The sequence below is a fragment of the Schistocerca nitens genome, chromosome 3 (assembly GCF_023898315.1).
Source record: "Schistocerca nitens isolate TAMUIC-IGC-003100 chromosome 3, iqSchNite1.1, whole genome shotgun sequence".
Lineage (NCBI taxonomy): Eukaryota > Metazoa > Arthropoda > Insecta > Orthoptera > Acrididae > Schistocerca > Schistocerca nitens.
The window spans coordinates 221,671,755-221,696,859 of NC_064616.1; positions in this window are offsets into that span (position 1 = coordinate 221,671,755).

Sequence of the window (25,105 nt, forward strand, 5' to 3'; positions counted from 1 at the left end):
GAATGCTGGTGAGAATAAGATTCTCCAGTTGCCGGAGCCCTATTGTATTTGCACCACAAATTTTCTCCTGATGGACACAATCCATGACATGGCTTATCATCAGTAGAGGACTTATGGAAGAATATTGCACAAACGCCTCTCTTCATTTCCTCCAGATTTTCTTTATTTCCCCTAATTGCCTGCCCATAATATAACTGCAGGTTTTCTATTTCAGTTTTAGTTAACCGACACTGGTCAACAGTTTTCCATCTTCAAATTGTTTTCCTGTCATATCAACAGTTAGTTCTCTCAGCCTTGTTCCCAAACGTTTTTGTACATGACCTACACATTCTATTTTGCTAATGATGGCATCTCCATATGGCTTAGAATTCACCACATTGCTGTATGCCATACTGTCACCATCGCCAAATGGAGTGATGAAATATTTGTTGTACTCCATGAACGTCCATACCACAACTTTTTCCTCTAAAATTAGCCACACAGTTGTGTTCTTTATGTTCATTGACTTTACGACATTTGCAATATTTAGACATTATCTCTGCATCTAACACTTTACCAGTGTCTACACTCGTGGCAGTCACTACTCCATTCAGAGAAGTATGTCCTCTTTTCTGCCAACTTCCACCAAGTGCAACTGCAATATCAGAACATCCATCATTTTCTTCCACTGCATCCCTAGCAGCCAGTTTCATGCTTTCCTCACTGACCTCACATACAGCTTTATCTAATATTGCAGTTAGTCTTTCAAATTTATTTGGTGGTTGAAGCAAGTTCATGACTGAACAAAATGTTCTCCCTGTGGCCATGCCCTGGCCAATGGATTGTAACGCATAAACTAATCTAGTATTGATTTCATAAGGGCCACTTGCATCTGGTTTTGAAGAACTCATAAATGAAATCACAGCTGAGACTTTAGTGCAAATTAAATCCAAATCAATTGCTATGCCTTTTCTCCCACTGGCTCTCTCACAAATTTTCATACTCTGTGACTCACCACGCTGTCTACATTGTACAAATTTAGAAATTTCATCTGATAATATTCTCAAATTTATAATAATGTTACTGCACCCCTTGTCACTTGCAGCAAATTCATTGTAACTCTCTTGAAATGGTGAGAGCTTCTTTGATGGTGCACTTGTTGAAGAATTACAATTAGAAACATCATTGCGAGGTTATTATTGATGTTGAATAAAGATTTTTTTTAATAACTAGGTAACGACGCTGGTAGAGAAGCAGTTATCTTTTTTTGTTATCTTCACAGGTTACATAATTTGTGGATGGTGACATACAAAAAATAATGTCTCTTTTACGAAAGATATTGCAAGACACGTGACAGCTACGGTGAAACATGGTCCCTCGCTTGTAATCATTTTTGCAGTTAAGTTTTCTTTCCATTGAATTTAATATATTTATTAACTGCCCATTGTGACGTGCTTCGTGAATATATATTGTAATTTCCACTGGGACCCTTACAAGCCCTGAAGGGTTTAGAAATATTGGAAACTGAATTATATTGTGGAGAAGTTCCAAGATTGATGGTTCAAGCAACGCTTAAATACACTGATAAGCTAAAACATTAAGACCACTGTCCACCATGACGTTGCATGCCGCCTGGTGACGTGGGCACGTGACGCGCTATGAAAAGTATGTCAGCGCAGCAGGTGTGGGTGGGAATCACCCTAGCGAAGATATGGGCTGCAAATGGGGATATCCGCTGAGATAAGCGACTTTGTCAAAGGAGAGATTATTATTAAGCAGAGCCTGTGAACGAGTGTGTCGAAAACGTTGAATCTGGTTGAATGGAAATGAGCGTTTGACGTCATTGGCCGGGAGGCCTGTTGCAGCGCAGGTCCGGTCGCCTTGGTGCAGGTCTTATTACATTCGACGCCACATTGGGCGACCTGCGCGCCGGATGGGGATGAAATGATGATGAAGACAACACAACACCCAGTCTCTGAGCGGAGGAAATCCCCGATCCAGCCGGGAATCAAACCCGGGCCCGTAGGACGGCAATCCGTCACGCTGATCTGGTTGAATGGTCGCGTGCTAGTGACGTGAGCATGTACGGAAATAGGCAGAAGGACAGTGAAACTACCACCCGGCGCTAAATGGTTGGACGTCCACGAGTCTTCACAGAACGTGAGGTTCGGAGGCTTGTCTGCTCTGTAAAGTAGGATAGATGGTGGTCTGTGGCATCTCTGACGGAAGAGCACAACACTGGTGCACGCAAAAGTGTTTCGGAGGACTCCGTTCAATATATATTGCTGAACATGGAGCTGTGAAGCAGACCAACCCTACGTGTTCACATTTTCACCCAATGAAATCGTCAGTTACGATTGCAGTGGGCACGGGACGATCAGGATTCGACCGTCGATCAATGGACACTTGTCGGGTTTTCGGCTGAATCACATTTTGCTACACTACGTCGAAGGTCGTCTCCACAAACGTGGTCATCGAGGTGAACGGCGGCTCGAAACGTACAGTGCTCCACGGACGTAGGCTGGTGGGAGCAGTATTATGCTACGTGAGACATTCTCCTGCGCTTGTGGTAGTAATCGAAGACACGCTGTCAGCTGCGAACCATCTGCACCCCTACATGCTTGATGTCTTCCCCCACGGCGGCGTCATCATTCAGCAGTATAACTATCCTTGTCCCGCAGCCAGAACCGTGCTACAGTGATTTGAGGAGCTTTATGGTGAAGTGTTGATGTCATGGCGAACAAATTCGCCTGATGTACATTCTATAGAACCGGTCTGGGCCGCTATCGGGCGCCATCACAGCGTACGCAAATCAGCGGCCGGTTATTTATGCGAATTATATGACGTGTGCGTAGACATCTAATGCCGCATACCCCCACAAACTCACCAACAAACTATCGGATCCGTGATATGCAGAATCAGTTATGTATTTCGTTCCAAAGACGGACGAACAAGCCATTAAGCAGGTGATAACAGTGCTTTGGCTCATCAGTGTTGGATTACATAAATGGAAAATTCAAGAATATACACTTCTAAAAACGTGACAAAGAAACACAATATTTGCGTTAATTACACGTAGAGCGTTGATAAGACGACTATCATTTATTCAACTACAACTACCTGCATCGTCAACATAATCTGCTATTACAAGAACGTTTATTTCACATCATTCCTTGAGAGCGCTGATGGCCTTGTGCTCGAGCGAGGCAACACTCACCTGCATGACGCTCCAAATGTTCGTCTTTACCAAAGTACAGGAAGAAACGCTGTTTCCTTACATTAGGTCCCGGTAAATACAGGATGAGCTGGCTTACGGTCATTCTGTAACTGTCCCGATAGCCGTCCTCGGCAGCAAAAGTCACTCATATGTGGACAAGGATTGCAGAATCATTGCTTGATATGCTCCAGTAAATTATATGTCTAAAACATAGAAATCAGTATACGAAATTATTTTCCAAGCTCACAATAGGAAATATTGGTTCTGTGGAAATAATATAGGATTTTATGCTGAAGCACCATGTCAAGCGGTTCAGTGCGTCACAGAAGTGAGTTCTATTGAGGACGAACCAAATTCAAGATCTCGCCCTGCTAATTTGATGAAAATGGCAGGTCACTTTTTTCCCCGTTATTGTAACAACTGATTTTACACTGTGTCTATAATCACATACACGTTTACCCGTATTAATTCTTTCCATGTCCCGAAGCTTCAGTTTTTTCGCATGCACCGTGCACATTTGCAATACGGTATTGGTTTGATTATTTTTACTTCTTCGAGAATATGTATAGGCTTCAAAGTGAGTACTCGGAGTTGCGCGGGTACATATACATTCTAATCTTCTGTTAGTCCATCTCCTACTTCCCTCCTCTCCGTCCATATCTCGTCCCCACTCTCTCCATCCATTTGCTCCTCCCCCCTTCTCACTTCACGATATCAGGCGCACCCAAGAGGAGGCCGGTGCTTCTTACCCCACAGTAATCCTTTCCAGATTGAGACAAATATGCAACCAAATTTGGTTGAAATCATACCAGGGGTATAAAATGGCTTGGCACAAATGGCTCTGAGCACTATGCGACTTAACTTCTGAAGTCATCAGTCGCCTAGAAGTTAGACCTAATTAAACCTAACTAACCTAAGGACATCACACACATCCATGCCCGAGGCAGGATTCGAACCTGCGACCGTAGCGGTCGACCGGCTCCAGACTGTAGCGCCTAGAACCGCCAGGGGTATAAAACCAGCCCTCTAACCGTGACTTTGCCCGCACACGCACGTGTCAAATATATTTTACAACTTTCACATATTTCACCTGTATCTCTAGAGAATTTCGCCCTGCAATTTCATTTTCACGCAGCTTAATGTTTGTGATGTCGTACCGCCTTAACTGAGAGCTGTGCAATGATAAAATTTTGTATCTACATCCTGCGGTATATGTGAACGGAGTTAATTGCAACAAGTAATAAATTAAAACGCCACGTATGATGCTGTACTTATTCAGGCTTCTCAGTGTTTATGACGTCATATCTTCTGAACTATATGTTCGAGAATGATATGATTTTCTAGGTACATACAGTGGCATACGTGGCTACTCTCTGTGAAATGTGTTACGAACAGAGTTAGTGGTAAAGAAGTATTAAATGGTCATACATGATGACGCAGGTTTTCAAGCATGTCAGTATCTGGCGTCATATCTCCTAAATTGTGAGTCGTACAGTGATATATTTTAATAAGTACATACAGTGATCTACGTGAATTCTGCCTGCCAAATGTGTTGCGAATAGAGTTAAAATAGCAGTGAACTACACTACTGGACATTAAAATTGCTACACCAAGAGCCGGCCGCGGTGGCCGTGCGGTTCTAGGCGCTCCAGTCCGGAGACGCGCTGCTGCTACGGTCGCAGGTTCGAATCCTGCCTCGGGCATGGGTGTGTGTGATGTCCTTAGGTTAGTTAGGTTTAAGTAGTTCTAAGTTCTAGGGGACTGATGATCACAGCAGTTGAGTCCCATAGTGCTCAGAGCCATTTGAACCATTTTTTTTTTTGCTACACCAAGAAGAAATGCAGATGATAAACGAGTATTCATTGGACAAATATATTATACTAGAACTGACATGTGATTACATTTTCACGCAATTTGGGTGGATAGATCCTGAGAAATCAGTACCCAGAACAACCACCTCTGGCCGTAATAACGGCCTTGATAGGCCTCAGCATTGAGTCAGACAAAGCTTGGTTGGCGTGTACAGGTACAGCTGCCCATGCAGCTTCAACACGATACCACAGTCCATCAAGAGTAGTGACTGGCGTATTGTGACGAGCCAGTTGCTCGGCCACCATTGACCAGACGTTTCCAATTGGTGAGAGATCTGGAGAATGTGCTGGCCAGGGCAGCAGTCGAACATTTTCTGTATCCAGAAAGGCCCGTACAGGACCTGCAACATGCGGTCGTGCATTATCCTGCTGAAATGTAGGGTTTCGCAGGGATCGAATGAAGGGTAGAGCCACGGGTCGTGATACATCTGAAATGTAACGTCCGCTGTTCAAAGTACCGTCAATGCGAACTAGAGGTGACCAAGACGTGTAACCAATGGCAGCCCATACCATCACGCCGGGTGATACGCCAGTATGGCGATAACGAATACACGCTTCCAACGTGCGTTCACCGCGCTGTCGCCAAACACGGATGCGACCATCATGATCCTGTAAACATGGATTCATCAAAAAAAATGACGTTTTGCCATTCGTGCACCTACGTTCGTCGTTGAGTACACCATCGCAGGCGCTCCTGTCTGTGATGCAGCGTCAAGGATAACCGCAGCCATGGTCTCCGAGCTGATAGTCCATGCTGCTGCAAACGTCGTCGAACTGTTCGTGCAGATGGTTGTTGTCTTGCAAACGTCCCCATCTGTTGACTCAGGGGTCGAGACGTGGCTGCACGATCCGTTACAGGCATGCAGATAAGATGCGTGTCATCTCGACTGCTAGTGATACGAGGCCGTTGGGATCCAGCATGGCGTTCCGTATCACCCTCCTGAACCCACCGATTCCATATTCTGCTAACAGTCATTGGATTTCGACCAACGCGAGCAGCAATGTCGTGATACGATAAACCGCAATCGCGATAGGCTACAATACGACGTTTATCAAAGTCGGAAACGTGATGGTACACATTTCTCCTCCTTACACGACGCATCACAACAATGTTTCACCGGGCAACGCCGATCAACTGCCGTTTGTGTATGTTAAATCGGTTGGAAAATTTTCCTCATTTCAGCACATTGTAGGTGTGGCCAACGGCGCCATCCTTGTGTGAATGCTCTGAAAAGCTAGTCATTTGCATATCACAGCATCTTCTTCCTGTCGAATAATTTCGCGGCTGTAGCACGTCATCTTCGTGGTGTAGCAATTTTAATGGTCAGTAGTGTAGTTACGTTATACACCGCCATGTTACACGCTGCGCTTCGGAGCTCTCTAGCAGCAGAGGGCTGCAAGCAGCAGAGGAGTGCAAATATGGTGACGTGAATAATAAATATATGGATCGTTAATAACGTTTGTTTTCTTTAAAAGCCTTACGAGATTTCGCATAAAAATTCGGAAGCGTTACTCTTCAGCTCACCCTCGTATGTCCTCTGATCCGCACACATTGGTAAACACAATACATTCCCATAACACTACATCCTCATTTCACCAATACATATATGAAAAAGCTAGCTTGTGTCTGGCGGGTGCAAGTTTTGGTGGCAATAGTCATCACTCGCTTTCTGCAGAAAGACTTTATTTCACCATCAGATACTCCGATGCAGTCTCTATCACAATAATCACTTAAAAGATGGCGTTTTTATCTACAGTGCATTCAGGTTCCTTGTGACTCTACTGACGGTGGTGTGAGCAGACTACATATGTCACTTTGCGAGTTATTATTAGTTATTATGATCTAGTGGGTGCATTATGTACAGGATTTGAGAATATCCGACGCTGCATATCTTACATGTATGTTTTTAGAGGCTGCCTCTATTGCTGGAAGATTAACATTGTTGCCTTTGTTGCGGACGGACCTGGGTTCGTTTCCTGGTACTTCCTCGGATGTTCCTGAGGTAGGGAGGTGTGGAATGGAGTCCTCACAACCACGTGAAGTAAGATGAGGAATTGCTTGAATAACAAAGCAGTGGTATGGTCAGGCTTCATCTGCTTGCAATAACAGCTACAGGGTCTGGCAGACTGCATGTCGCACAATCATAGATCTCTCCTCGTAATGCCAGTCGGCCAGTCGGAACAGGCTTAAAGCCTATTACGTGAGTGACGTTTACATTTATGTTCTCAGAGTACAATAAGCATATTTCTTCAAGTGAAGTATTGTCCAGATATGACAGCATTTTTCTGACACTCATCGAAAAAAATTAAAAAATAAATATGTAGTTACGCTCGATCCATTTACGTCTCATGTGCTTCCAACAATGTATGGATTACAGGGAGTTTAACTGTACTGCTGTGTTGTCTGTATTAGGCAGCAGTGTTCTATCCTCCTATTGACTAATCAATGCCATCCTGGTGATTCAGCTGCTACGGAACCCATTTGAGCTTTTTCACTTCATACTAGAAACATACTATACTTTATCTAACATATTATAACTGTGCTGTTCAGACAGCAAGTATGCGGAAGCTATTGCTATTCGAATTAAAACGTCTCCAGAGAGTGACAATGTTGGAGGTGAAACAAATATGTGCATAGATTGTTTCCTATTACTGAAGACAGCAAACAGAATCGAAGGTGGAGTTGCACAATTGGAGAAAACTGTGCAGAAATGTGCAACAGGATGTGTGGATGTTTGAAGTCTCACGAGACAAGGGCAGTGGATGTCTTGGAATGGGACAAAGAAAATCAGGGATATGTAAGTGGTAGCGTAACTGGTAAGAGTCAAAGAAGATAGGTGATACGATGGCTGTATTGTTAGATGGGGCACATTATGGGTGGTGTTCTGGGAGAGGGAGGCTGAGAAAAATGTTATCTTCAGATAGAATGTCAAATTGAAGATAAGCAAATATGAACTGGTATAGGCGTGGTAACAGTCCAACATTAGTGACGATGGGGAGGGGGGTAGAGGTTTGACATATTAGCTTGCAAAACGGCTTTTCTCGAGCTATTATTAGTCTCGCTTTATTATTACAATCTCGTGGGTACATTATGTACGGGATATGAGAATATCCCCTGCTGTAAATGTTTGATGTAGGCTTGTAGAGAACTGCCTCCATAGCTGGATGGTTCGCATCACTGCCTCGGTGTGGAAGGACCCGAGTGTTTTTAGAAGAAGTGAGAACTAAATGTATGCATATCAAGACGAGCAGTCAGATTTGGAATGCGGGACACATGATTACTTGAAGAAAATCCTCATTTCTCAAAGATGAATATTTAAATACGTGGACATGGGTGTCGGTGACAACTTTCGTTGGCGTCTAAGACAGATGAGACGTGTAATCAATTCCTTAGAACACTTAGGAAATAGCAGCTATTCTTAGCTTCCTCCTTTAAGTATAAGAGGCAGTCAAATGAAAATGAGGCAGATGGAGAAAAGTAAATAAAATATTTATTATTTCAAAAGGAATCGCCACAACTGTTAATACATTATCTCACCGTGAGACAGGGCCTTCGTGGGGGGAAAAAAAAGTGTTTGCAGTTGTACTCAGCAAAGCAAGTGTCTGAAGCAAATCGACGACACGAATGTCTTTCTTCAGGCCACCAGAAACATGGAAATCGCGTGAGGAGGGATTGGGACTGTATGGAGTATGTGTAAGGGTTTCCCAGCGAAACTTGAGAAGCATAGTCGGAACAACCTTGGCAGCATGTGGGTGCGTTATCGCGCAACAATCATGTACTAACAGTTATGACGATTCCTTTTGAAATAATAAACAGTTTACTTACTTTTTCTTTCATCTGTGTTTTCATTTTACTGCTCCCTATAAGTAGGCTGTTTTCCGGGCTAAATTATGGTGGGGTCATAATTCTTGTTGGTTTAATATGGCAATGTGAAAAATTCTCGTTCTAGCACAAAGAAAGCGTTAATATTTTTCTTTTCTTCTTTTTCTTCTTCTTTCTCTTCTTCTCGATACTAGCCTTATACTGTATCTGCAAGGGGTTGGTGTGCTAATTCGGATTTTGCATTGTTAATGGTAGTGTGTGGCCTTCCTGACGCCACCAATTTCCCCCACGCCCCCCAGCTCGGAATTCTTATACCCCATCTGTATGCATCTAGTGTTATAACATGTAAAAGTATGAGAGCGTTGTAAACGCTTGCAAATTGTGTAACTGAGGTGGAATGTGGGTACGAGCTCGGTCTTCAACAAGTCGAATGTGTGATACTGCCCAGAAGGCGATTATACATATTGCCCAGAAGGTGAGAATATCAATGTAATTTTGTTTCTGTTTTGTTTTTACGTGTAGTACAATAATGTAAGTCAAATGTCAACATCATTTCCAAAGTAGTGTTGATAATATGGCTTTTGGAGAGGTTTCATTGTGTGCATTTCCCTCAATAGCAGAAGCCGTAATTCTATAACAATATTGTTATTTATTTGGTCAATTTTTGCTAAAATTTAAAATTCTGTTAATGAATCTGCTCCTTTATTTCAGTGCTTAAGGAAGTATGGATGAAATTAAACGTGAGTAAGTGCACAGGGTTCATTACATATATCCAAACACCCCAACAGCACTCAAAAAAGGGTCACTGATAAGATAATGCTGTAATTGATAAGTAGTAGTTGTCATGGGCGGGTAAAAGCTCAGATAAGGATCTCATCTCAAGGTCACATCTGGTGACAGGTTACATTGTTGGACTAGTTATATTCAAGGCCACCATTCACTCTCTCTCCCATCCCATCCAGGGTGAATCATCTTAGGCATTTGTGTGAGTTATATTCAAGGTCATCCAGGGGGACCAACATGCTACCAATGCACCTAATGTGGTACAGAACGTAACCCAATACCAGCCATGTGGCTGACAGACATTTGTTTAATAAAAAATTGGTGGGTAACCCATCCCATCCCCTATATATCTACATCAATGGGAGGATATTAAAATGGAGTGATATCCCTCCCCTTCCCTCCACCATGGACCAATAAGATTCAAGTCCCTCTTCCTTTTCCTCGCCCTTTATCATAAGTTCACTTGCGTAGGACTCTTCATTCGAGATCTGTACATCATAAGGACAGGATCAGGTTGGTTTTAAGCAAATTTTTACTAACAATAATTCTGTAGTTCTATAGTGAGAGGGTCATGAGGTATTAACAGTATTACAACAAATTAACCAATGGTTTATTAGTAACACTTTTTTGCAATACAACTGGGCAGCAGAGTTGCTTGACACTTTTACTAAGATACTTTTTAACGGTTTATTTAAAAAAGATACTTGTTTCTGGTGCACAATAATCAGCAAAGCTATTTTTTATTTCTTTTGTTGGCATATTCTCAAAGCTATTTGTTTATGACTGGCAATAATTTCGAAAGCTATATTTTTCTGATGACATATATAAATTGGCTTATTTACAAAGCTATTTATCCTTACAACTCCTTTTCTGAAGAATTATATACATTACTAATACTATCTGATAGACTGCCGATCCCTGATACACAGAATCAGTCATGTATTTCTCTCCAAAGACGGACAGGCAAGCTATTAAGAAGGTGGTCATAATGTTTTGGCTCATCAGTGTATGCATACTCCCGCACATATACAGACAAAATATGGAAAATGTAGAAAACAAGGAAAAATATGAAAAATGAAAAGTATGGAAAAATGTTAAAAGATGGAAAGATGTGTATGACGTGGAAAATATGCAAAAATGTTGAAAATATGAAAAAGTTTGATAAAAAAGGAAGAATATGGAAATATCCATTAATATTCGGATGTGAAATGGTAACAGAGGATATCTGCGTTTATATGGAAGGAGCAGTCAAAATTTGAGGCATAAGCACTAGATCAAAGTGTCGACAGCATGATATGCTCCATCTCGTACGTATATAATAGCCAGAGCTGATCAGTATCGCAAACATTATTTCCACTTTGCATCATTAAAAAATATGCTTAGCTTTGACAGCCATAGTTGGAGAGTATTCTGCGTTATTAATATACGAGCAGGTGTGGGTTGCTTTCTTTACTATCTGACTGTAATACAGTCACATCACCCATCCACAATATCGACAAACTGAGCTTCTTCCAACATGTACCCAGTACCTCAAAAAACTCTTATAAACACTCACTGCTCTCTGCCAAAAGCCACCCCTTATCTATATATATATATATATATATATATATATATATATATATATATATATATATATATATATATATATATATATATATATATGTGTGTGTGTGGGAGTGTGTTGTAACATTATTTACTGCTTCATAGCATGTGTGTTGACGTCAGCTATCTTAAATACAGCTATAAACCTTGAAAAAATCTAGTTTCATGACATGCTAACAATGATGACGCTCATTCATACTTTTCTTCTAAGTCGATAAATGCAATACTGATGAACTATAGGTATCAAAGCTTAGATTCTAAATGATGTAACATTTGGAAATAATAATAATAAAACAACTGACATTATTCTATTGTTAACACTCATAGTTCAGCTACTCTATTTTGAGAAGCTTGAAATCTAGGGCGGACTTCAATGCGAGATGCTTATAATAGTTTCCACAGCGAAACTTTGTCTCGAAACCTAGTAGAAAATCCAAAGACATTCTGGTCGTATATGAAGTATGCTAGCGGCAAAACACAATCAATGCCTTCTCTGAGCGATAGCGATGGACATACTATCAAAGATAGTGCTGCCAAAGCAGAGTTACTAAAAACAGCCTTCAGAAATGTCTTCACAAAACAAAACGAAGTAAATATTCCAGAATTCGAAACAGGAACAGCTGCAACATGAGTAACGTAGAAGTAGATATCCTTGAAGTAGTGAAGCGACTTAAATCACTTAATAAAAGCAAGTCTTCTGGTCCAGACTGTATACCAATTAGGTTCCTTTCAGAGTACGCTGATGCATTAGCTCCATACTTAACAATCATATACAGCAGTTCGCTCGAAGAAATATCCATACCGAAAGACTGGAAAGTTGCACAGTCACACCAATATTCAAGAAAGTTAGCAGGAGTAATCTACTAAATTACAGGCCCATATCGTTAACGACGATATGCAGCAGGACTTTGGAACATATATTGTGTTCGAACAATATGAATTAACTCGAAGAAAACGGTCTATTGACACACAGCCAACACGGATTTAGAAAACATCGTTCTTGTGAAACACAACTAGCTCTTTATTCGCATGAAGTGCTGGGTGCTATTGGCAAGGGATTGCAAATTGATTCCGTATTTCTGCATTTCCGGAAGGCTTTTGATACTGTACAACACTAGTGAAATCGCTTGCTTATGGAATATCGTCTCAGTTACGTGACTGGATTCGTGATTTCCTGTCAGAGAGGACAGTTCGTAGTAATTGACGGAAGTCATAGAGTAAAACAGAAGTGATTTCTGGCGTTCCCCAAGGTAGTGTTAAAGGCCTTTTGCTGTTCTTTATCTATACAAACAATCTAGTTAGGAAAGATATCTGTATGGTGCGAAAATTGGCATTTTACCCTAAATAACGAAAAGTGTTAGGTCATCCACATGAGTGCTAAGAGGAATCCGTTACACTTTGGTTACACTATAGATCAGTCAAATCTAAAGGCCGTAAATTCAACTAAACATCTAGGAATTACGATTGCGAACAACTTAAATTGGAAGGAACACACAGAAAATGTTGTGGGCAAGGCTAACCAAAGATTGCGTTTTGTTGGCAGAACACTTAGAAAGAAAATGTAACAAATCTACTAAGAGACTGTCTACACTACGCTTGTCCGTCCTCTTTTAGAATACTGCTGCGCGGCGTGAGATTTCCAGATAGGATTGGCGAAGTACATCGACAAAGTTCAAAAGCGCAGCACGTTTTGTAGTATGGCGAAATAGGGGAGAGAGTGTCACTGAAATGATACAGGATATGGGATGGACATCATTATAACAAAGGCGTTTTTCGTTGCGGAGGAAACTTCTCACGAGATTCCAATCACCAACTTTCTCCTTTGAATGCGAAAATATTTTGTTGAGACCGACCTACGTAGGGTGAAACAATCACCATGATAAAATAAGGGAAATCAGAGCTGGTATAGAAAGATATAGGTGTTCGTTCTTTCCGCGCACTATGCGAGATTGGAATAATAGATAATTGTTAAGGTGGTTCGATGAACCCTCTGCCAGGCACTTAAATGTGATTTGCACAGTATTCATGTAGATGTAGACGTAGGTGTATTTTGTGGTTTCGGGTCGGAGACAAAACTGCAATCTTCTCCTACACATGGACCATGCTGTATCAGCAACAGATATTTAGGGGAAATATACAAAAAAATATGGATACTTCATACGTCAATGTTAAATGTGGTGTACTAACGGCTCAAGTGCTTATGAATGTGTATGTGGTGCAAGACTTCTAGTGAAATTTTCTTGAAAAATCTGGAAATACATGATATTCTGCATAGTTTTACATTGCGTTAGAGATGTTTTTTAAGTTATGAAGTACTACTCTATAATTATAGACGCCACATACATCTCCTTTCTATACAGTGATAGATAGTATTTAGATGTGTCAGTCCTTAGTATGAATACATAGTGATCTTAACCAATGACAGCTCGTGACCAAAAGAGATAGTGGTGCACTTTGCTCACCAAGAAACCTATTAACAAGGGAGAGAAAAAAACCTGTGCACTGCTCATTTTTATGTAATCAATGACATACTCAGATCGCTCGCTTATTTCACTTCAGGATCTACTCGTAGTAATACCAAAACGTGTAGACGCTATAAAAATAACTTTGCAGGATAACTGATACAATTAAGAAGAATTGTAACACTATGTACTCAAAAAGTAGACCTGCTTTATTAATTTTCCTCAGCAGGACCAATGGTAACGTCATCCGATTGCATCTCTGTCGTTTAATGTAGTGGTAATCACTTGTACCCCCGCAGGGTGCTCCCGTCTTGGGAGTATGTGGGTGGTAACCACACGGGCCCTTAGCTAAGCCTGGCATTACTTCCACTTACTTGTGTCAGGCTTCTCCTGTTTCCTTTCCTATCCGGCCCCCCTCGGCCAACTCTTGGTTTCTTCGACCCCAACGGTATTAGGTTTCCGAGGCCCAAGGGTGTCTTTCACTTTCCTTTCTAGTATCTATTATCTACCCTTCGACCCAACGGCGAAGCGAGCGGAAGAAGAATCTTATATCCCAGGTTCTCAACGATCGTGGAGGCGGAAGAGCTCATGCCAGACGAACTGGCTGTAAAGGCGCCGTTCAGCCATCATTGAGCTCGCGGCAGTTCGTTGCAGTTCTGGTACCTGAAGTCGCATGTCACATACATATGTGCCGTGAAGAATTGTTCCAGAATCATAGTGTGTGGGTGACTTCCTCGCAAGCTGTAATCCACCTTAAACAAATTCACGCAAATGGCAATTTCTCCTGTCATGTTCTCTAAAGACCAATGGCGATGGGATGAGGACGATGGTAGCAGGCTCCGAGTGAGGCTGGAAGCTACTAGTCTGGACCTGCACACTGGCGGCAGGTGTGTGACGGTCGCCTTCCTGACAACCCGTGTGACTACTCGGGAATCCGGTCCTGCATCTGCGACTGGGCAGGCCTATTTAGGATGACCGCTGCCCACCCTGAATGGGGAAGGTCCTACAAAAGTGGGCTAAACATCGGAAGTCACACTTGAACCGGGCTGGGAATCCGCACCCAGTAGGTCACACGTAAACAAAAGAAGAATGAAATGATTATGACAATAGGGACATGGAATGTCAGGACCCTCCTGGACGTGAACAATTACAGACCAGAGAGAACAACCGCTCTTATCACCCAAGAACTAGCCCGGCTAGATATAGACATAGCTGCCTTGAGTGAGACAAGACTCTCAGGTGAGGGACACATTAGTGAGGTACGTTCAGGGTACACCATCTTCTGGAAGGGAAAGGATGCAGGAGAACCACGCATCCATGGTGCAGGAATTGCCGTAAAAACGAAAATAGTGAAAGATCTTCGACTTACACCTGTCTCAATTAATGAAAGACTGATGACTCTTAGAATACCCATTGGTTCAGACAGATTCATCACCTTCGTCTCTGCATATGCTCCTACTTTAGACAGTGATGAAGACACAAAGAATCAGTTCTACCACCAACTGAACAGTACTCTCTCTAAAATACCCATTCAAGATAAATTAATTTTACTTGGTGATTTCAATGCCGGAGTGGGAAGGGACAACCGTTTTTGGAGAGACGTCATGGGTAAACAAGGGGTGGGAAACTGCAATGCAAATGGGTTGTTACTTCTTGGTCTATGTGCTGAGCACGAGCTTTTCATCTCCGATACCCAATTCCGTTTGCGTAACCGCTATAAGACCACATGGATGCACCCACGTTCCAAACATTAGCATCTTATAGACTACTTTATTACGCGACAGCGTGACAAGAAAGACATTCTCATCACAAAAGCAGCACTAAACATCGATGAGTGCTGGACTGACCATAGACTTTTAGTCAGCCGTTTGAGAGTACCAAAGTATCGCAAGCCACGATCCCACTTTTCAAACCCACCACGCAGAAAATTCAACATAAGCAACCTGAACAACAAAAACGTTCGCTCACACTTCCAAGACATACTGTCTGAACAACTTAACAATGCTCCAGCAACCACAGATGACGTCGAACAAGAATGGACCATATTAAAGAACATCATCAAAGAAACTGCTGAGTATGTTGTTGGTTTTAGTGCACGGAAAAGAAGTGACTGGTTTGATGACAACCATGGAGAAATCCAAGCCATCATCAATGCAAAGCGGGATGCTTACCTATCCCTTGCTCAAGATCCGTCCTGCGCAGAAAAGAAAGCACACTTTCAAGAACTCAAGCAGAAATGTCAAAGTGAAATACGAGTAATCAAGAACAAATGGTGGCAACAGAAAGCCACAGAACTCCAAAATCTTTCCGATGCAAGGAACCTGCGTGGCTTTTACGCTGGTATTAAAGAGCTGTATGGACCTATCCGCTCCTCATCAGGAACACTGAAAGCTGCTGACAACTCCACCATTCTTACTGAAAGTCAGGACATCTTAAATCGTTGGAAAGAGCACTTCAGCTCACTGTTAAACCGCCCTTCTGCTGCCGCTGGAGATTTTCTCAAAAATGTCCCACAGCACCCTCCAAAACCCTGGATGGCTGATCCTCCAACTTTTGAAGAATTTTGCAAGGCACTCAAGAGTGTGAAACCTGGGAAGGCTCCTGGACCTGACAGCATCCCGATGGAGCTTATTGAGGGTGGCGGCTGGCCTCTAAAAACTAGACTCTTCTCACTCATTCTATTAATGTGGGAAACCCGCAAGGTACCAGCTGACTTGAAGAACTCCACAATTGTCACCATCTTCAAGAAGGGCGACAGAAGCGTCTGTGGTAACTACCGGGGAATATCTCTACTCTCTGTCACTGGAAAAATTTTTGCAAGAATCCTTTTAAATCGCCTCCAGACACTTTCAGAGACTATACTACCTGAGTCTCAATACGGGTTTCGACCTTCAAGAGGGACACTTGACATGATTTTCTGTGCACGACAACTACAGGAGAAGTGCAGAGAACAGCAAAAGCCTTTACTACTTGTTTTCTACGATCTAGAAAAATCCTTTGATACAGTTCCCAGAGAAGCCATGTGGATGGTCTTAAAACGCTTCGGCTGCCCTGAACATTTTGTTGACCTGATTGAAGCTCTCCACGATGATATGACTGGACAGGTCCTCTGCCAGAATGAAACGACTGGTGAATTCCCAATAACAAGTGGGCTTAAACAAGGATGCGTTCTTGCACCAACATTATTTGCATTGTATCTGGCAGCTATGCTTTACGAGACAACCGTAAACAATGCAGGAATAGAAGTAAAGTACAGGTTTGATGGACGATTACTCAACCAGTCCAGACTCCATTCAAAAAGGTTCACCAGTACCACCCGCGTGACAGAGCTGCAGTATGCTGATGACAATGCTTCTCCAGCTAATTCACCTGCAGAGTTGCAGCTGTCAGTTGATTCCTTCAGCAGGGCGTACGAACGATTTGGTCTCTCCATCAATATTCCAAAGACAAAGGTGATGGCGCAGACGACTCCTGGCTCCTCCGATCCTGACTTTAGCATATCCATTTATGATACACCCTTGGAACAAGTGGACCATTTCCTCTACCTGGGAAGCATACTGTCATCTAACTGCTCATCTGGAAAAGATGTAGAGAATAGATTACGTGCTTCCCATGTAGCATTTGGACGTCTTGCAAACCGTGTCTTCCTGAATAAAGACCTAACACTGTACACCAAACTGATGGTGTAAAAGCTGTAGTCATTTCCACCCTGCTATATGGTTGCGAAACCTGGACGTTATATCGCTGCGATCTGAAGAAACTAGAACGCTTCAACCAACAGAAGCTAAGATATATCATGAACCTGAAATGGGATGACTTCATATCCAACACGGCTGTTCTAGAGAAAGCAAAAATGCATAGCCAGGAAGCTCTTATCATTGGGCATCAACTCAGATGGGTCGGACATGTCCAGCGGATGAAAAATGACAGACTTCCACGCCAAATGCTGTACAGCGAAGTGAGCACAGGTAAAAGGCCACGAGGTGCCCCTCTCAAACGTTATAAGGATCAGTAAAAGAAAAATCTGAAAAACTTGAACATCTATCCGAGTAACTGGTCCACAATAGCAGAAGACCGAAGTCGCTGGCGCTCAGTTACCTCAAATGCTCTTCAAAACTTTGAGCTGGAACGTCGAAGAATGGAGAATGATAAACGCCAGAGACGTAAACTCCTCCAGGCTCAGCCACGTCCTCCACCTTCCATCAGCTGTAATGTCTGTGGCCACCTGTTCCACGCTAGGATTGGATTGCTAAGCCATCAACGACACTTCCACGCCTGAACCGTGACAAAGGAAATCTCAGGAGAGAAATGAAAACTCGGATATGAGTATCAGCCGACGAATCACTTGTACAGGAACTCCATTCTCCTTTCCCTCATATTTTCAAATCTTTTAGTCACTCATTCACTGAAGTCAGGAATTCCCAACAAGCTGTCAAGTTCAATAGACAGCACTGTGAGTGCTGATCGTCTTTCTTGGTCCACGGTATTCCGTAAGAAGCTGTTGATGCGTTCCAGTGATAAGAGACAAGGTTTGCTTCTGACGTGGTTGTTGTAATTGTGATTACTGCTCTCCAGAGTTTCAAAGATTCGCTCAATTTATCAAAAACATTATCATACGTTATGTACTCCGGTAAGCTCAAAGCTCCACACATACTTCTGTACTCCTTTCTTCCATAAATAACACAGAGCTCCATTCGAAATTGCTTTGTTTCCAAAAAAGAATAGCATTCAATAGCATGTCTGAAAGAAGTTTTTGGAGAGGAACTGCAAAGTCCCTGAACTTTGATGAAAAACTTTCACACATTAATCGAAGCGATTTTACGCATAATCAAATTCAACTGGTAGGCCTAACAACGAATGTATCAAGCATTGTAAAGCTTTCCCTTAGCAAGAGCGTGATGAATCGCTCATAATTGCTGTACCACCACATATTTGTGTTATTAGTTTGTGTGAACGATTCTCCAAATGGTGATTTATCTGACCTACTATATACATTGTCAGAGACTAAAAAATGGCTCTGAGCATTATGGGACTTAACATCTTAGGTCATCAGTCCCATAGAACTTAGAACTACTTAAACCTAACTAACCTAAGGACATCACACACATCCATGCCCGAGGCAGGATTCGAACCTGCGACCGTAGCAGTCCCGCGGTTCCGGACTGCAGCGCCTAGAACCGCGCGGCCACCGCGACCGGCTGTCAGAGACTAGGAAAGATGTTTCTCTAGTTTTATGACGTCACAAAATCTTTCAACTGGTCTTTCATTAATGATGTACCTATACACTATAACCGTTTGGAAAAAAATCGGGCTACATCACAGGTTTTACAGCTATTACAGCCAAAAGCTCCTCAGTCTTAATTTCCTTTCTAATTCCTTCTTGGCACACTTAAAAGCACGCATTGGAAGAGTTCCTTCTGGATAGTATTAGAGGTGCCTTTCTGACCTGTTGCTTTTCTAAATGTGATTTTAATACCGTGTTAATTCTGCGCAACAGTTAATCAAGGCACGAAAAATACTATATTTGTAAGATGATTCGGCCTCCTTGTGTCGTTTGCGGGTTAGCTCCAGAGCACCACAGAAACGAAAAGAGTTAATAATTAGATTTAATACGTACCAATTAAATGTAACTTTTTTGTTGAGTAATGTCACGGACTTTCAGTACGGACTATCTAAGTACCTAGCTATATTTACGTTGCCTAGACTTGTCAGATTCAAAACTTTATTCGTCCGCACCGAAGAAAGTGTTTCCTAATTCTGGCATGAAGGTGTTGAAAGTCACAGACTCCATGTTTAGTCCACGAAAGCTCTCCTCCAAACAATAAGCAAGGAAAACAAAGTAAGACATTTTCCAAATAACAGCTACACAGGCATTTATGCTCGCTGTGTTGTTCAGAGCTAAATTTTCTATTGAATTGATGACTTTCCGTTTTAACTATCTGAGAAATTGTTAACGAAGGGGTTGGCCAACGTAGCCCCTTGATTTCTAATTTTTGTTCATAATTGTGTAAATTGATGGTTTCAGAGACAAAGGAAAGTAGCTAATTAAGTATTTGATGTAGTCACTTCTGGTCTCAAAATTCCCTATAGAACATGCTTAACTAATGGGCAGAGCACACAGAGAATAGTTGCTTCGCTTGCAGCTATATATCTGTCGGTAAGAATGCGTAAAAATCTCGCTTTATTCGAAGGTTTGACATGTCTGGTTCTCTTTGGAAGGAGGCAGATGGGCCAGTAAGAGTGTCCGCTCTATCGGGTCTAAGGTACTAACTACGTTTTACTATTTTAGCTTCATGTATTTATTTGATGTGGTAAAAGGTTTAGCTTTATATCTCATAAGTAGGAATTTATTTGGAGGGAATTAAAGGGGACAAATCTGGAATTCGCATTAAGACCAAGGGGAACCTCCAACAATCTCGGCCGAAGTTGCTGGTGTTGTCAACATCGTTTGCTGTTTGACTGCAGTAAGTGAAATGACCATAGTGTCACACATTGAAGCCGCAAACTACTCCATCAGTCGCGGCCTGGTAGCAGCTTCAAGTGTTTAGACATGATTTGGCAGATTATGGCCGCATGTCCCGTCATCCTCACGGCATGGCAAAGAAGTGTCGTCTCGTATGCGTAGTGGTACCGAATGCTGCTTGGCTTGCTCCCCGGCTTCGTTCCACCCCCTACCCCCCCCCCCCTCCATTCCCAAGAACTGTATGCAATAAAATCGTCATAACGTTTGAACGGATTCCGTTAGAACGGTCAAACTGCACGGTTGTGCGCGGGACACGATGGGATTTAGTATGCGCATGCGCACGTGCCTCGTTTTTGTCGGCCATTTGCGCGTGAAAATATCACGGTACACCGTGCCTTAGCGTATAGCGATTTTGAAGGCCTACTGTGCCAGCAATAACAGCCCAACTGCGACTCAAAGGAAGTTTTCGACCAAGTTCAGGCTGAAGACAACCGGTCCAAATGTGCTAACAATCAAGCATTTGATTCGCAAGTTTGAGAGAACGGGTAGTGTTCGTGATGACAGTGTTGGGAATGTCTGTTGTCTAAAAAGGGTGAAAACGCCTGAAAACATCGAGAAGACACGCGCTGTGTTTCAAACCGGCCTCAGGAAATCGGTCAGACGAGCTGCACAACAGCTGGAAATCAACCAGGAGACACTGCGACAAATTGTTGTTGAAGACCTCTCCCCATACAAAATTCAAACCCATCCGTCATTAAGCACCAGGACCATAGAATAGCCGTTGTGTTTCGCCAACTCTATTGCCCACAGAGTTGACGAACAGGACTTTGATGTCAATATCGTTTGGTTTAGCGACGAAGCCCACTTTCATTTGGACGGGTTCGTCAATAAGCAAAATTGGCACGTTGGGGGACTGAGAATCCGCATTTCGCGATCGAGAAGTCTCTTCACCCTTAACAGGTGACTGTGTGGTGTGCAATGTCCAGTCATGGAATAATCAGTGCGATATTCCTTGATGGCGCGGTGACTACCAAACGGTAAGTGTAGGTTTTGGAAGATGATTTCATCCTCATTATCCAAAGTGACCCTGATTTCGATAAGATGTGGTTCATGCAAGACGGTGCTCGAGCCCATAGAAGCAGAAGACTGTTTGATGTCCTGGAGGAGTACTTTGGAGACCGCATTGTGACTCTGGGGTACCCAGAGGCCACTGGCATGGGCCTCGATTGGCCGCCATAGTCTCTGGATATGAACACATACGACTCCTTTTTGTGGGGCTATATTAAACACGAGGTGTACAGCAATAACCCCAAAACTATTGCTCAGCTGAAAACAGCCATTCAGGAGGTCATCGATGTTCCGACACTTCAGCGGGGAACGCAGAATTTCGCTATTCGTCTGCGCCACATCATCGCCAATAAGGGCAGGCATATCGAACATGTCATAACCTAAATCCGTATGTCTGTAGTGACATTTGTATGTTGAATAGAGTGTGTGCACGCCGTAGTTTGTAACTAATTTACGTTTTTTTTTCATATAGTTCAATAATTTTCTCTCTGTATATACCCAAGGCCCATATGCGAGCACAGTGTTGCCAAGCATTATCCCCACATCCCTGCACACCCTGGTCCACGTTTGGAAAAGCGTTTTCGTCCCACTTGGCTGGGTTTGGCGCTTAGAGCCCAGGCATTCCAAAAGATTTAAATAGCACGCTACATCCTAAGTTGTATAGAATGCTCAAAAGAAAACACAATTTAACAAAATTATTCCTGAAGGTAGCACAAACCTGCTAACGTACACAGGAGCCACCCCTGATCTGAACACCTCCTCTGAAAAAACTGGCCATGATTTTAGTGTTAAAACGTTGATGGCACACAGTATCGCTGTTATATCTTTTCGACATTGATGTTCTTCTGTTCCCCTCAGAGAGTAACTGGTGAACCATTCGTGTTTTCATCCTATTTTAATACATGTTCAAGGGTAGTAGCATCTTGATACAGATGTGCCCCTCTATCTCCACATAGCCAAACAGTGCACCGAGGACTGGGTCTGATAGCGACTACTGGACGCTGTGCAGCTCTAAGGTGTTGCCTCTCTGGGGGAGTAAAAAGTTATACTCACTGTCTACCTTTTATTTATCACTAGCTGACCCGGCGAACTTCGCACCGCCTAACAGTCAACGAATGTCGTGTTACCTTTTAGCTGAACTAATTTAGGCTTTGATGGACGTAATACAATGATACAAAATAATATTAATATAGATAGAAATATAAAAGTATTTTATTTTGATGAATGATGATGAATACATACAGAATGAGAATAAAAATTAAAAAAAATAATAATAATTAAGTATTTCAAACACATGTCAGAAAAAAATCATTGAAAACTATGTTGTGCAGGTTGGGATACACTCTGATTAATTCATTAATCGGATTTTCATTCAAGCACCTTGTGGTAAACGACATTCTTTGTTCTTTGGTCAGGCGCAAGAACAAATAATGCGGATGGTTTGCCGACACGTGAGCATGCCACGTACAATTGACCATGAGAAAAACACGCATTTTCTAGATTGAGGCCACAAATAGTCAAGGATTGGTCCTGTGATTTGTTGATCGTCATGGCGAAGGCAAGACGAATCGGGAATTGAATTCGTTTAAACTCAAAGGGCATATCTGTTGGGATCATCGGAATCCTTGGAATAAGAACTTCCTCATCTTTAAATTTTCCTTTAAGTATCGACGCGTGAATCACATTGCTCATCAGTTTTCTTATCACCAAACGCGTTCCATTGCACAGCTTTGGTTGGTTTAAATTTCTAAGCATGATGACTACCGAGCCAACCTTCAGTTGTAAATTGTGCGGTGGTAAACCAGGCACATCCAAGGAGTTCAAAAATTCAGTTGGATAATTAGTGGCTTCTTCTTCGTTTGTTACACAGTCGATAGATTTGAATGTATACAGAGTACCTACCTGGTGCAATCATATCGAAACGCTGCTCGATTCAAATCAATACTTGAACCATTTCTTCTTGCACTTCGAAGATTATTCCTCTGTTCATCTGTACGATAAGCTCGACGATTTCTCGTTTCTAATCTAGCCGTTTCACGGCCTGCCTCTCTTTGCTCTTGTGTTTGAGAAGCACGAATTAAGGCCCTTCTTTGCTCCATCCTAACGCGGCGCTCTTCTCGGGCTATTTCTCGTTCTTCGTCAGATAATTGACTCGCGATATTCCGTTGCCTAATTGCATTACGGCTCCGCTGGGAAAGATTAGATCTTCTAGGACGCGGCATTTTTATTAATAGTAATACTGAATATGCACTCGCAGAAAACCACATAAAACAATCGAGACATAGATAATAGCTTATCAAGAAAAATCATAGACAACCTATGAAAAGACATTTACACTTTCGTTAACCTGTAGAATAAATCTTTAATTAATTTAATAAATAATTTACACAAATTAATGTCTAAAAGAAACAAATATAACAGTACCTACCTGAACTTTCGAGACATTTTACACAAAATAAATTTCTGAACGCACACATAAATAGTTGTTACAGTATTGACAGGATTGGACAACAAATGTTTGACATGTAATAAACAAATGAGCATTTATTGAAATGATTAAGTATTCATTACACATTTCTGAACGCACGCGTAATATTTTTCAATCTTTTTTTTTAAAAAAATACACATAATAGTTTATTCATCCATTTTAAATAGTTTATGAACGCATGCATAAATGTCAATCATTACTTACAGATTTTGACAAAAAAATTTGACAGCTCCGAAACTAAAGAACTTTTAGGGAAAATAACGCATTTTTCAAGTATTCGTCAATTTTTCGTTATTTTTAAGATGTATTCTGCTATTCGGGGCGGAGACAAATCCAACAAATCAAAAACCATGAAAATTTTTATTCGTCAATTTTTCATTATTTTTAAGATGTATTCTGCTATTCGGGGCGGAGACAAATCCAACAAATCAAAAACCATGAAAATTGGTCCAGCAGATCTCGAGTTATAAGTGTTGTAACAAACTCGACTTTGTTTTATATATATAGATTACTGCAGAAGCAGCTGGACTCTGAGGGACACCTGACACAAATGACCTTGCTCGTGTTCAACACATATACCCTGTCTTTTACAGACATGCCGAATGCTGACAGCAACGCACCGCCCCACTGCCGTAGAGTCATGAGCAGTTGTCCGCAGATACCAGCCTCAAAGCAGGGACCAACGGCGCACGTATCTCTCACGTAGTCGATCCGGAGAGCCATAAAGCATTGGAAAAATATTCTTTTTCTTTAATCAACCGATGTGCTGCATTCTACCACAGCCCGTGTGGCGGACCAGCGTGCACATCTGTATTGAAACATAACCCTACATTTAAGAAAACCGGCGGAAGTGGGTAAGATAGTGCCACCTACGCACCACTGCGAGCTGATGCCTCCCGGCCAAAAACAGCGTGACTGTAAATAATAATACTCGATTCCTGTTGGTTGAAATAAAAAACATAATGTGGTTTTTGGCTATAAATACAAGGTATTTCAGTGCGAAAAGTCATTTCAGTGTGATACCTGCCAGCAGCTACATCAGTGGCGCCGACAGCATTGTCAGAGATGAAACGCCATAATGGAGATGGTTGTGATGATGGTTCATCTAGTGCTAATACACTGATGAGCCGAAACATTATGACCACCTGCTTAAGAGCTTGTTCAAATGGTTCAAATGGCTCTGAGCACTATGGGACTCAACTGCTGTGGTCATAAGTCCCCTAGAACTTAGAACTACTTAAACCTAACTAACCTAAGGACATCACACACATCCATGCCCGAGGCAGGATTCGAACCTGCGACCGTAGCAGTCGCACGGTTCCGGACTGCGCGCCTAGAACCGCGAGACC